Source organism: Ursus maritimus, assembly GCF_017311325.1.
Source record: "Ursus maritimus isolate PB19 chromosome X unlocalized genomic scaffold, ASM1731132v1 scaffold_X1, whole genome shotgun sequence".
Lineage (NCBI taxonomy): Eukaryota > Metazoa > Chordata > Mammalia > Carnivora > Ursidae > Ursus > Ursus maritimus.
In genome coordinates this window covers 33,824,966-33,836,735 of record NW_024423319.1, presented here as the reverse complement: position 1 = coordinate 33,836,735, position 11,770 = coordinate 33,824,966, and positions in this window count along the sequence as shown.

Sequence of the window (11,770 nt, the reverse complement as noted above, 5' to 3'; positions counted from 1 at the left end):
ATAGATAACACTCCTCAGAGACTAACACAGTAAGGAGCTCAGTATTTACTGACAGACTGAATTATAGCATCTAAATTAATATGTTGCATGTATTTATTGTCTTCGCCAACTGTATATGCCTTGAAAAAAAGATTTATTTATTAATCTTTAGGTTCCTTGTGCTAAGTAATGACTTAAATACAACAAATAGTTAAATAATTTACACCTTAAAAATCTCTTCAGATATTTATGCTGTGATTTCTGTAACAACTTAAACAAGTTTTCAAAATTTATTAACTTGATTTTTATTTCAAAATTTATTAACTTGATTTTTATTTCAAAATTTATTAACTTGATTTTTATTTCCTCTGAAGAACCAGTGACACCCAGGATTCTTCTAACGTTTAACAATAGTGTATACTGAGCAGTATTAAGGTGATAAGAGGAATGATTATATTATTTTCATAAGAAATGTCATGGACACATCTTTAGGGAAGTCCTCAAAAAATATGTGGTGCTGCAAGCCTGTGGGTGGGCCCTAGCTGGTAGATTTGTGGTAGATCTTCAAATTTGAGGGAAGCAGAGAACCAGTCTATCACGTCAAGAACATAAAGTTCTTCTCACCAAGAACGCCAACAGCAAAGAGGACAAATGATGTTTTCTTTGTTATGAAAGGAGAGGGTCAAGAAGTCACGAAAGAAAAATAGTTGCAACCGACTGACTGGGTGGCAGATGCACAGAAGACACAGTGTTCAGAAAGCGCGGGAATGAAATGGGCGGGTCCTTTTTTTTTTTTTTAGCATGAGCCAAGTTCCTGATAGGACGTCTGTGGAGGTAACTGCTAAGCTCCACCCCCTGAGTCTTAGCAACAGTGAAGAGAAAGACTGTGATTGGTGACAAGTTTAGCCAGAACCCTAGGGGGTAGTGAGGGAGCGCAATATATAAGCACAGCTCAGAGCCGGGTGCAGTTTCGCTGAGGAGATGGCTTCATTTTCCAAACCAACACTTTCTGGAAAGGTGCTGAAGGAACCTAACAATGGGGGAAAGATGACCTATCTAGATATGTCTCTAGGTATGTAGACCCCAGACTCCAGCCCCCACTAGTCTGGGCTGACTGGTTTTGAATAGCGGCCCTTGGCTTGGTGCAGGCTGGAAGTGGCCTCGTGAGGCATACCCTCCTGGGCGGCGAGGCTTGCACTCTGTGCACCACCGCTGTCGCAACGTGCCAGCTTAGCTCCTGCCCTTTCTTTCTGCTCCCATTTTCCCATGACTCCTCTTAGGCGGGAAACTGGCGAAAGCTGACAGGAAGTGTGTGAGGCGTAAGGATTGCTGCAAAGGTTCAGGCCGAGGGAAATAAAAAGCCAGCAATCTCCGTATACTTTATTCTCCTAAGGACTGATAGCAAGCTACCACCCACTTCACACGTGGGACCGCACGCTCCTCAGAATCACTCTTTGAATCTGAGAGCCTGTCACAAATGACTACTTTCCAGGGGCTGGTTTCCAAGAGTGAAAGCGGGCAGCAAGACTGGGCAGAGGGGTGGTTTGTTTGCTTGCTTACTTGTTGATGGGTGCTTATATACTCTAGACCAACTTTCCTCTCCACCGGCCCCCTCTCATCTCTTAATCTCAGACCTCTTCAGGACTATCACCCTCTTTGGAAATGGGGAGGGGGAGGGGAAAGGAGGGCAGACTTCGTAAATGAGGGAGAGGGGGCAGAGCAGGGAGGCTGACTTTAAAAATGGCAGGAGATGGGGTGGAGTGGGGATGCGGGGGGGGGGGCAGAAGAGCAGGGAAAGAGAAAGCTTTAACAGTGGGGAAAAGAGCTGAAAGGCAAGGGCAGAAATGAGAAGGGGAGGAGCAAGGAGGGCTGAACTTTGAATGGGAAGAGCACTGCAAAGAGATTTCGTTTTGAGTTGAGGATTGGCGAGCTGAGCAGGGAGGGTTGAACTTCGAAATGGCGGCAGGGCCTGTAGAGGGGGTAGGAGGGGAGATGCGGGGGTAGGAGTGGGAAGCAGGGCGGGAAGCAGGGGAAGGAGAGTGTGCCATAAGAATGAGGTAGGGACAGGGAGGACATACCTTATTATGAGAGGGGAGAGCCGTGAGGGTGGAGAAGAGCAGGATAGGCAAATATTAGACATGGCAGGAGCAGAGCAGATGCGGGGATTTAGAGACGAATGGGAAAGAGTAGAAGAAGAGGGAGGCAGACTTCCAAAAATAAGAGGGAAAACAGAGCAAGGAGAGTGGACCTTAGGGGGGGAGGGAGGAGTAAGGAAAGCTGACATTAGAAGTGGGGTTGAAGAGGAGCAAAGGCAAAAGACCTTAGAAATGGAAGGAGTAGAGTAGGGATGGAGACTGGAGAGCAGTGAGGGTGGAATTTTGAAATGGCAGGGCACAGAGCAGGGAAAGTTGACCTTATAAGTGGGGAGGGAGGGTGGACTTTAGAAATGAGGAGGAAGGAGCAGGGTTGAGATGTGACATATGAGACAGGGAGCAGCTGTGAGGGCCATCAGTAGAAGTGGGAAGAGGCAGGAACCAGAAGAACGGACCTTCGGAATGAGAGTGAATGAGCAAATAGGGAGGGCAGTCCTCAGAAAGGAGCTGAGAAGTGCAGCCAGGGAGGACAGTGCAAGTGGCAGGAAGCAGGCAGAGGGGACCTTACAAATGTGGTCTGAGGGAGTGGATTTCTGAAATGAAAGAGGATTGTTTGCCTTTTTATTGTTGTAATAGTTTTTTAATATATATTGAGGATGCTAGATCTTTCTCAGGTATACAATTTACAAATATTTTCTTCTGTATGGTGGGATGGCTTTTTAGTTTCTTGCTAGTGTCCTTCAAAGCACAAGAGTTTTTCATTTTGATGAAGTACAATTTATTTTTTTTCTTTTGTTGTTCATGATTTGGTATTGCATCCAAGTAATTATGAAGATTTACCCCTATGTTTACTTCTAAGAGTTTTTTAGTTTTGGCTTTTACATTTATGTCTTTGATCCATTTTGAGTTAATTTTTTTGCAGATGGTGTGAGTTAAGATCCAACTTCATTCTTTTGTATGTGGATATCCAGTTGTTCCAACGTCATTTGTTAAAAAAAGACTATTGTTTCCCCTATTGAATGGTCTTGGTAGAATTGCTTTCTTTTCTTTCTTTTTTTTTTTAAAAGATTTTATTTATTTATTTGACAGAGAGAGAGACAGCCAGCGAGAGAGGGAACACAAGCAGGGGGAGTGGGAGAGGAAGAAACAGGCTTCCTGCGGAGGAGCCCAATGTGGGGCTCGATCCCATAACGCTGGGATCACGCCCTGAGCCAAAGGCAGACGCTTAAGGACTGAGCCACCCAGGCGCCCCTAGAATTGCTTTCTTAACTTCATTTTTGGAGCGTTCATTGCTAGTATATAGAAATAAGATTTATTTTTGTGTGTGGATCTTCTAACTCGCAACCTTGCCAAGATTGTTTATTAGCTCTAATTTGTGTGTGTGTATATCTTTAAGACTTTCTTTATATATAAGATTGTGGCATCTGGGAATATAGATATTTTCACTTCTTTCTTTCAAATCTGGCTGCCTTTTCTTTCTTTTTCTGGACTGATTCTCCTGGCTAGAATTTCCAGCGAAATCTTAAATAGATGTGGTAAGAGTGGACATCCTTGACTTGTGTCTGATCTTAGGGGGAAGGCTTTCGTCTTTCCCCATGAATCATCATTTTAGCTGTTGGTTTTTCCTAGATGCTTTTTATAAGGTTGAGAAGTTGCCTACCCTACCCTGTTACCTCTGAGGGGGAAAGGCCCTACTGAATAGTACCTAAGACATTTTCTTGCTTTTTTTCCTTTAATGTGTTTTTAACAATCTATTTCATGATGGGTATCGATAGGCTTTACTCTTCTAGGACATAAGCCCTGTGGATTCTAGACTGCTACTTGCCCTCCACCCCAGGCTCCAACATGAGTTCTGAAATATTTCATGGCATTAAAGTGACTTTTAAAAAATAATATTTGGTCACTGGGCAGGACTGGGACTAAGGTGAGGCAAGTGAGGCACTAGCCAAGGGTGCAAAATTTAAGGAGGCAATAAAAATTCAGTGATTGAGGAGCACCTGGGTGGCTCAGTGGGTAAGCATCTGACTCTTGGTTTTGGCTCAGGTCATGATCTTATGGGTCGTGAGATCGAAACCCGAGGAGGTGGAGTCTGCTTGAAGATTCTCTCCGCCTGCCGCTCCCCCTGCTCTCTCTCTCTCTAAAATAAATAAGTAAATTCTTTTAAAAAAAGATTTTATTTATTTATTTGACAGACAGAGAGCACAAGCAGGAGGAACTGCAGAGGGCGAGGGAGAAGCACGCTCCCCGCCTAGCAGGGAGCCCGATGTGGGACTTGATCCCAGCTTGGGATCATGACCCGAGCTGAAGGCAGACGCTTAACCAATGAGCCACCCAGGTATCCCATAAATAAGTAAATCTTTTAAAAAATTTGATGACTGAGATAAAATTATTTTGTGTAGGCTCCACACCCAGTGTGGAGCCCAATGTGGGGCTTGAACTCACAACCCCGAGGGATGCCTGGTGGCTCAGTTGGTTAAGCGTCTGCCTTCGACTCAGGTCATGATCCCGGGTCCTGGGATCAAGGCCCGCATTGGGCTCCTTGCTCAGTGGAGAACCTTCTTCTTCCTCTGCCCCTCACCTCACTCATTATCTCTCTCTCTCAAGTAAATAAATAAAATCTTTTTTAAAAAGCAGAATAATTCTAAAAAAAAAAAAAAAAAAAAAAACACCTCACAACCCCGAGATCAAGATCTGAGCTGAGATCAAGAGTTGGTTGCTTTGGGGCGCCTGGGCGGCTCAGTCGTTAAGCGACGGCCTTCTGCTCAGGGCATGATCCCAGGGTCCTAGGATTGAGCCACGCATCAGGGTCCCTGCTCAGCGGGAAGCCTGCTTCTCCCTCTCCCACTCCCCCTGCTTGTGTTCCCTCTCTCACTGCCTCTGTCTCTGTCAAATAAATAAAATCTTTAAAAAAACTAAAGAGTTGGTCGCTTAACCGACTGAGCCACCCAGAAGCCCCAAGGTAATGTATTTTTAAAGATTTTTATTATTTATTTTGTATGAGAGAAAGAGAGAGAGAGCAGTAGGAGGGGCAGAGGGAAAAGGAGAGAATCCTGAGCAGACTCCACGCTGAGTGCAGAGCCAGACGCGGGGCTCAATCACATGACCCTGAGATCATTACCTGAGCTGAAATCAAGAGTCAGAAGCTTAACCAGCTGGGCCACCCAGGCACCCCCCTGCCCTGAGATAATATTTTTAATGAAATATTTTTAAAGATCAAATGGACAAACTAAAGCCCTCTGGCTGGTCACGTGTTTTTATAAATAAAGGAGCAGACTGAAGCAAGTGAGGCCATGTTGTGCACGCACAGGGTCTGATCTGGTTTTTGTTGTTTATTCATCAGGGATTGTTCTTGCATTGATTTTTATTTTTAAAAAGACTGTGTTAAATACTGAGTTTTTTGGAGCACCCTAAAATTTGATGCCGGAGGTGAGTGCCTCATTTGCCTTATTTTAGGCTCTGCCCTGTCACCAGGAGCCTGAATGGGGGGGGGGGGTGGAATCCAGAGCCAAGGGGAATCTATAGCACGGAGGTAAAACCTAATGTTTCCTGCGCTTTTCTTCTGTTGATTTCACTGTTTCATGTTCCCAAACCTTGGTTCCCCAGATCCATATTTATACCATTTTAGGCAGACGAGAGTATAGCTTTTGAGTTTTTCAAGGGGAACAGGCAAAACTGTTAGTCATGAAAGGCCCTTCCAGTTTGAAGCCAAGAAAAATACATCATAAAGAGCAAATACATGTTGCTTCAGTGAGTTGATGAGAAAGTCATACTTTTCCAGTAGATTTCCCCATGACTTTATTGAAGTGAAAATATTACTTTTAACAATGCATACTTGTCTTTGGATAACTGCATGTGTACATTTGAAAAGAAATTTTATGCTTATTTATGTCATTTATGTATTATATATAATTTTACATTATTTATATTGAATGCAAGGGTATTTATTACTTCTATTGCTTTTTTTTTAAAAGATTTTATTTATTTATTTTTACGAGAGAGAGAGAAAGAGAGCACAAGCAGGGGAAGTGGCAGGCAGAAGGAAAGGGAGAAGCAGACTCCCTGCTGAACAGGGCGCCAGATGCGGGACTTGATCCCAGGATCCTGGGATCATGACCTGAGCAAAAGGCAGACACTTCACCGACTGAGCCACCCAGGCACCCTTTATTACTTCCATTGTAATAAGATGTACTAAAATAGGAAAACGCTCTACAAATCCTTTTTTAAAGATTTTATTTATTTATTCATGAGAGACAGAGAGAGAGGCAGAGGCAGAAGGAGAAATAGGTTTCCAGGGAAGCAGGGAGCCCGATGCAGGACTCCATCCCAGGGTCCTGGGATCATGATCTGAGCCAAAGGGAGACGCTTAACTGACTGAGCCACCCAGGTGCCCTCTGCAAATTTATTTTTGTTCTTGTCCCTAGTAAACATTTTCAGAAGGTATTACGGTGTTTTTTTTTTAGAAATAAAAGGCAAAAATATGGGGCGCTTGGCTGACTCAGTTGGTGGAGCATGTGACTCTTGATCTCAGGGTGTTAAGTTTGAGCCCCACATTGGATGTAGAGATTACTTAAAAATAAAATAAAATAAAAAAGAAACAAAAGGGCAAAAATAAAACCAAAATTGGAACTGGCAATAGCAAGAACTTAATGGGAACTGTACTTCCCTCTTCACCACTTTTGTCTAAAGGAGACTAAGGCAAAAGTACTGTAGTTTGAAAGAAAAAACCCCTTTCTGCTTGCTAGATGTAGTCAATCATAGATCCATAAATGTTTGTAAAGCATCCACTCTGTACTAAGCACTGTGCTAGGTACCTGGTACCCTGACAGATAAACAATGGCTTCTCCTCAAGCTGATCATGATCCAGTTGGGGAGGCAGCTAAGTAAATATGTGCAATTTTATGCTGTTTTAAGTGTTGGAAGTATGTATAGTCAGAGTCTATCAGAAATTGAGAGGAAACTAAGTCACATTTTTTGAGGTTTCTGGTATTTTACATATTTAGAAAGTGATAGAACAATGTTTACAAAAATTGGGGTAGATTTTAAACATTCACAAATAATAAAATGGTGATTTCAACACCTTCTGAAACATCAAACAATATAATTATGCTTTTTACAAGAAAATTGTTTATAAGATTTATATCAAAATGTAATTATATGGTACCTCAAGCTGAGTGATTTATTTTTATTAAAGTTTATTTATTTAGGGGCACCTGGGTGGCTCAGTCCGTTAAGCGTCTGCCTTCGGCTCAGGTCATGGTCCCAGCGTTCTGGGATCGAGCCCCGCATTGGGCTCCCTGCTTGGCGGGAGGCCTGCTTCTCCCTCTCCCACTCCACCCGCTTGTGTTCCCTCTCTCGCTGCCTCTTTCTCTGTCAAATAAATAAATAAAATATTTTAAAAAATTTATTTATTTAAGTAATCTCTACACACAACGTGGGGCTCAAACTCACAACCCAGACATCAAGAGTTGTACGCTCTTCCAACTGAGCCAGCCAGGTGCCCTGGGTGATTTATTTTATTTTATTTTATTTATCTATTTTATCTATTTATTTATTTAATCATTCATTTATGATTTTATTTATTTGAGAGAGAGAGAGAAAAATTGAGAGAACAAGTGGGAGGAGGGGCAGAGGGAGAAGCAGACTCCCTGCAGAGCAGGGAGCACAACGCAGAACTTGATCCCAGGCCCCTGGGATGATGACTTGAGCCGAAAGCAGATGCTTAACTGACTGAGCCACCGACGTACCCCTCAGTGATCTATTTTAAAGTGTTTGAGGAATGTTGTCTTTCTTCGATCCTCACAGTGTTTTTCTGACACGAATCTTACTTAGGTCAAGAATTCAAATTTGAGGGTCTTTGGTGAGGCCTGAACCAAATGGTTCTCCTTGAGAGAACCATTTAAAATCTTAAAAAAAAAAAAAAATTAAAAAAAAAAAGACACCATCTTCATAACCTCATAGACTATGCTGAAAAGGTTGTTCTACACCTTACCTAGGTCCAAAAGCCATTTGTTTTCGCTTCTCTGTGGACAGGCTGAGCAGCAATTGGATCTCATCTCTAAATCGTAGCTGATAAGACCTTTGATTTCTAGATGTTGTGCAATTTCATTACAATGCAACAAATCAAACGGTGGTCTGTGGAATTACAAAGTCCGGGGTTAAAATTATGTATAATTTCACTTGAAAAAAAACCAGTAACAAAAACAAACTTGCAACATATTCCAAGGGTGCAAATAATTGAAATTTTAAAAAGGTAATTAAGTTTCTTTCTTTTTTTTTTTTTTGAGATTTTATTTATTCATTTGAGAGAGAGAGAGACAGACAGACAGACAGACAGAGTATAAGCAGGGGGAGAGGCAGAGGGAGAGGGAGAAGCAGGCTCCCCTGCTGAGCAGGGAGCCAGATGCGGGACTCAATCCCAGGACCTGGAGATCATGACCTGAGCTGAAGGCAGACGCTTAACCATCTGAGCCACCCAGGCACCCCAAAAGTAATTAAGTTTCTAAATAAGTTTGTAAATGACCATTATGTTTCAAAAATCAAGACTTGTGGTGTTTCTCAGTTTTTTTCGGCTGTGTAACCATCTATTAACCTTGGCCCACTTAACACACACCTGTATTCTTAGAGGGGGAAAAATAGAAAAATTAAGTACTTTTTATAGGCCACATGTGTACGTATGAGAAAAGTGTTAAGTGTCAGCAACTACTAAATGTCAATTCAGTTCAAGTATTTATTTATTTTTTATTTTTTCAAAGATTTTATTTATTTATTTGACAGAGAGAGACAGCCAGCGGGAGAGGGAACACAAGCAGGGGGAGTGGGAGAGGAAGAAGCAGGCTCCTAGTGGAGGAGCCTGATGTAGGGCTCGATCCCAGAACACTGGGATCACTCCCTGAGCCAAAGGCAGACGCTTAACGACTGTGCCACCCAGGCGCTCCCAGTTCAAATATTTATTAAACATTCACTATTATCTAAGAATTCCTATGAAACAGAAAGACTTCTTACACTACAGGGTTTTTCGTCAATTTTATAATCTTCTTAATAGAATTTTAGAGATGGAGGGGCACTATAGAGCCTCTCTTGTCTCTATAGTCAAATAAAGAACCATTTAGAAAAAGAATTAAAAGAATGTCATTGTTAAATTTATTGATACTTTCACTTAGACTATACCTGAGTTTTTTGTTTGTTTGTTTCAGTCTCATGGTACATTTTTATGTTGGGACATAGATGCCTTTTCCTAATACCATTTTTTTTCAATTATATTTCAATTTGAACATTTGTTAATTTAATATGAAATATTTATGAAATTACACTAGGTTTATTTCTAGAAAATCTAGCATAGAATGGATGTTTAAGATTATAAAACTAAAATATAGTTCTTTTCTCCTTTTTGAATCTGAAGCACTTTCAAGATTAAAATTTCCTACTCATTTGAGTTTCATCCGTTTGTATCTTAGATACTGATGTTTGCATCTTGCAATTGTTTAGATAGGTACTATGCCATATAGGCTTGGCCTGACATGACACCACATCGGTGTTCTAAGTGCAAAGAGAAATGGAATAGTTAACATTTGGCAAGAGGTGAGATAAAAGATCTGTATTATATAAAACTTTTCTACTTGATTGGGAACCGTGCACAACTGGACTTGGAATATCCCAAATGCATTTGCTCTTAAAGATGTAGTGTTATCTTTAAATAGGCCCAGCATTCACCTTTTCTTTGACTACCCTCCTTTTGTAGTCTAGGCAGCTTTACAGTTTTGCTAAAACAAGTTTCCTTTAAAATGGGGACTTAGTTTCTGAAGACAGTCAAATGAAATTAAAATGATTGGATCACAGAAAAGATGGCAGTTTCCTTTCAAATAGCTGTGCAGTGATATCAATTCTCTATTATTTTTTAAAGTTTTTGTTTAAGTAATCTCTATACCCATTGTCGGGCTCAAACTCACACCCCTGAGAGTAAGAGTCACGCACTCCTCCGACTGAGCCATCCAGAAGCTCCTCTCTCTATTATTTAAAAAGCATTGGGGTGTCTGGGTGGCTCAGTTGCTTAAGCATCTGCCTTTGGCTCAGGTCATGATCTCGGGGCCTTGGGATTGAGCCCCACAACGGGCTCTCTGCTCAGCAGGGAGTCTGCTTCTCCCTCTCACTCTCCCTCTGTGCTCTCTCAAATAAATAAATACAATCTTTAAAAAAATAAAAAGCATTGATCGATTTCCTGATTTCAGATAATCCTTAGCATATTGCCAAGCACATGGAATGCTCTTAGTAAGTGCTTATTATTTAATAGATTGAGATGGCACTGCTAGAGATAGTATGGGGTTCTCCCGTCACCCTCATCCATAACCCACACTACTTGTGCCTTAGCTCCTATCCCTTACTGTACATTGAGATATTGACACCCAAGGCTTTTCCTTAAAAAAAAAATTATTTATTTACTTTAGAGAGAGAGAGCGCGCGCACGCGCATGCACGAGTGGGGGGAGGGGCAGAGGGAGAGAGAATTTTCAGCAGATTCTCTGATGAGCATGGAGCCTGATGCCGGGCTGGATGCCCGACTCCATCCTGGGCTCCATCCCACAACCCTGAGATCATGACCTGAGCCAAAGTCAGATGCTTAACCCACTGAGCCACCCAGGTGTCCCGACACTGAAGGCTTTTCGTCATCTACCTTGTCTGTCTAACCTTTCCCCCATAACTCTCCAGCGCTAACCTTCTAGCCAAGCTGATCTTCGCCCTGAAAATACTATATCAATTCCCGGCTCCAGGCCTTTTCTTGTGTTGTTTCTCTTTCTTCGAGTGCCGGGATCTTTCCCCTCATTCACGTCCTACCCATCTTACCCAGCTCTGCCGCAAAGATGTCGCAGCTGTTCCAGTACACAGTAGTCTTTTCTCTGCAGGCTCGGAGTATTCCGTCTCTGCGTTATTCAGGCAGTACTTAATCATATACAGGCAGTTCCCAGCTGGCACGTGTTGTTGTGTTCCAGTACCTCATTTGTATGCCAGCTGTTGGATGCAGAAAGAATCTCCCTGTCGAAACAATATTGTAAAGCGTGAGTAGGATTCTAGGGCAGTGTACAAACGTCTATTCAGTGCAATTTGGATGACGACAACTGTTTATAATAATATGCTATGCAATAATGTATTTCGGGGTCACACAGAATTCTAGGAAGACCTCTCCCTTACTATATAGTTCTAAGAATATCTCTTTATGGGTTCCTCTTCCTTCCCAATACAGCCTCAATTCCTTGGTGACTTGAGGAGTTTTCTTTGGTAACTGGTGGTTCAGGGAGACTGGTGTGAGCTCTGGGGGAAGAGCTTTGTGCTTGCAAGCGGATGAGTAGAAGAAGGTGAGTCTGTGGAGGCCCCTCCCATGGCATCTGAAGTGAATGGGGAGAAGACTTCTTGTGTCTCTTTTACGTTTCCCCCTGGCACCACCTTAGTATAAACTTTGATCTCTTCATGCTTGAACTATTGCCGTCCCTCTGCCTACCCCAAAATAATTAGTTTTCCTTTTTGTAATCTAACATTATTCTACAATTTACTGCCAATCATAAATTGCTATTTCCCCAAACCATCAATTTCATAATGTCACTCGTATGCTCTTTGAAGCTTCTTAGTTTGCTCACAGCAGTTGCTGGCAATTTGGGCTAAACATCAGAGTTCCTTGGAGGACTTTAAAAAACAAATACTTGAGGGGCG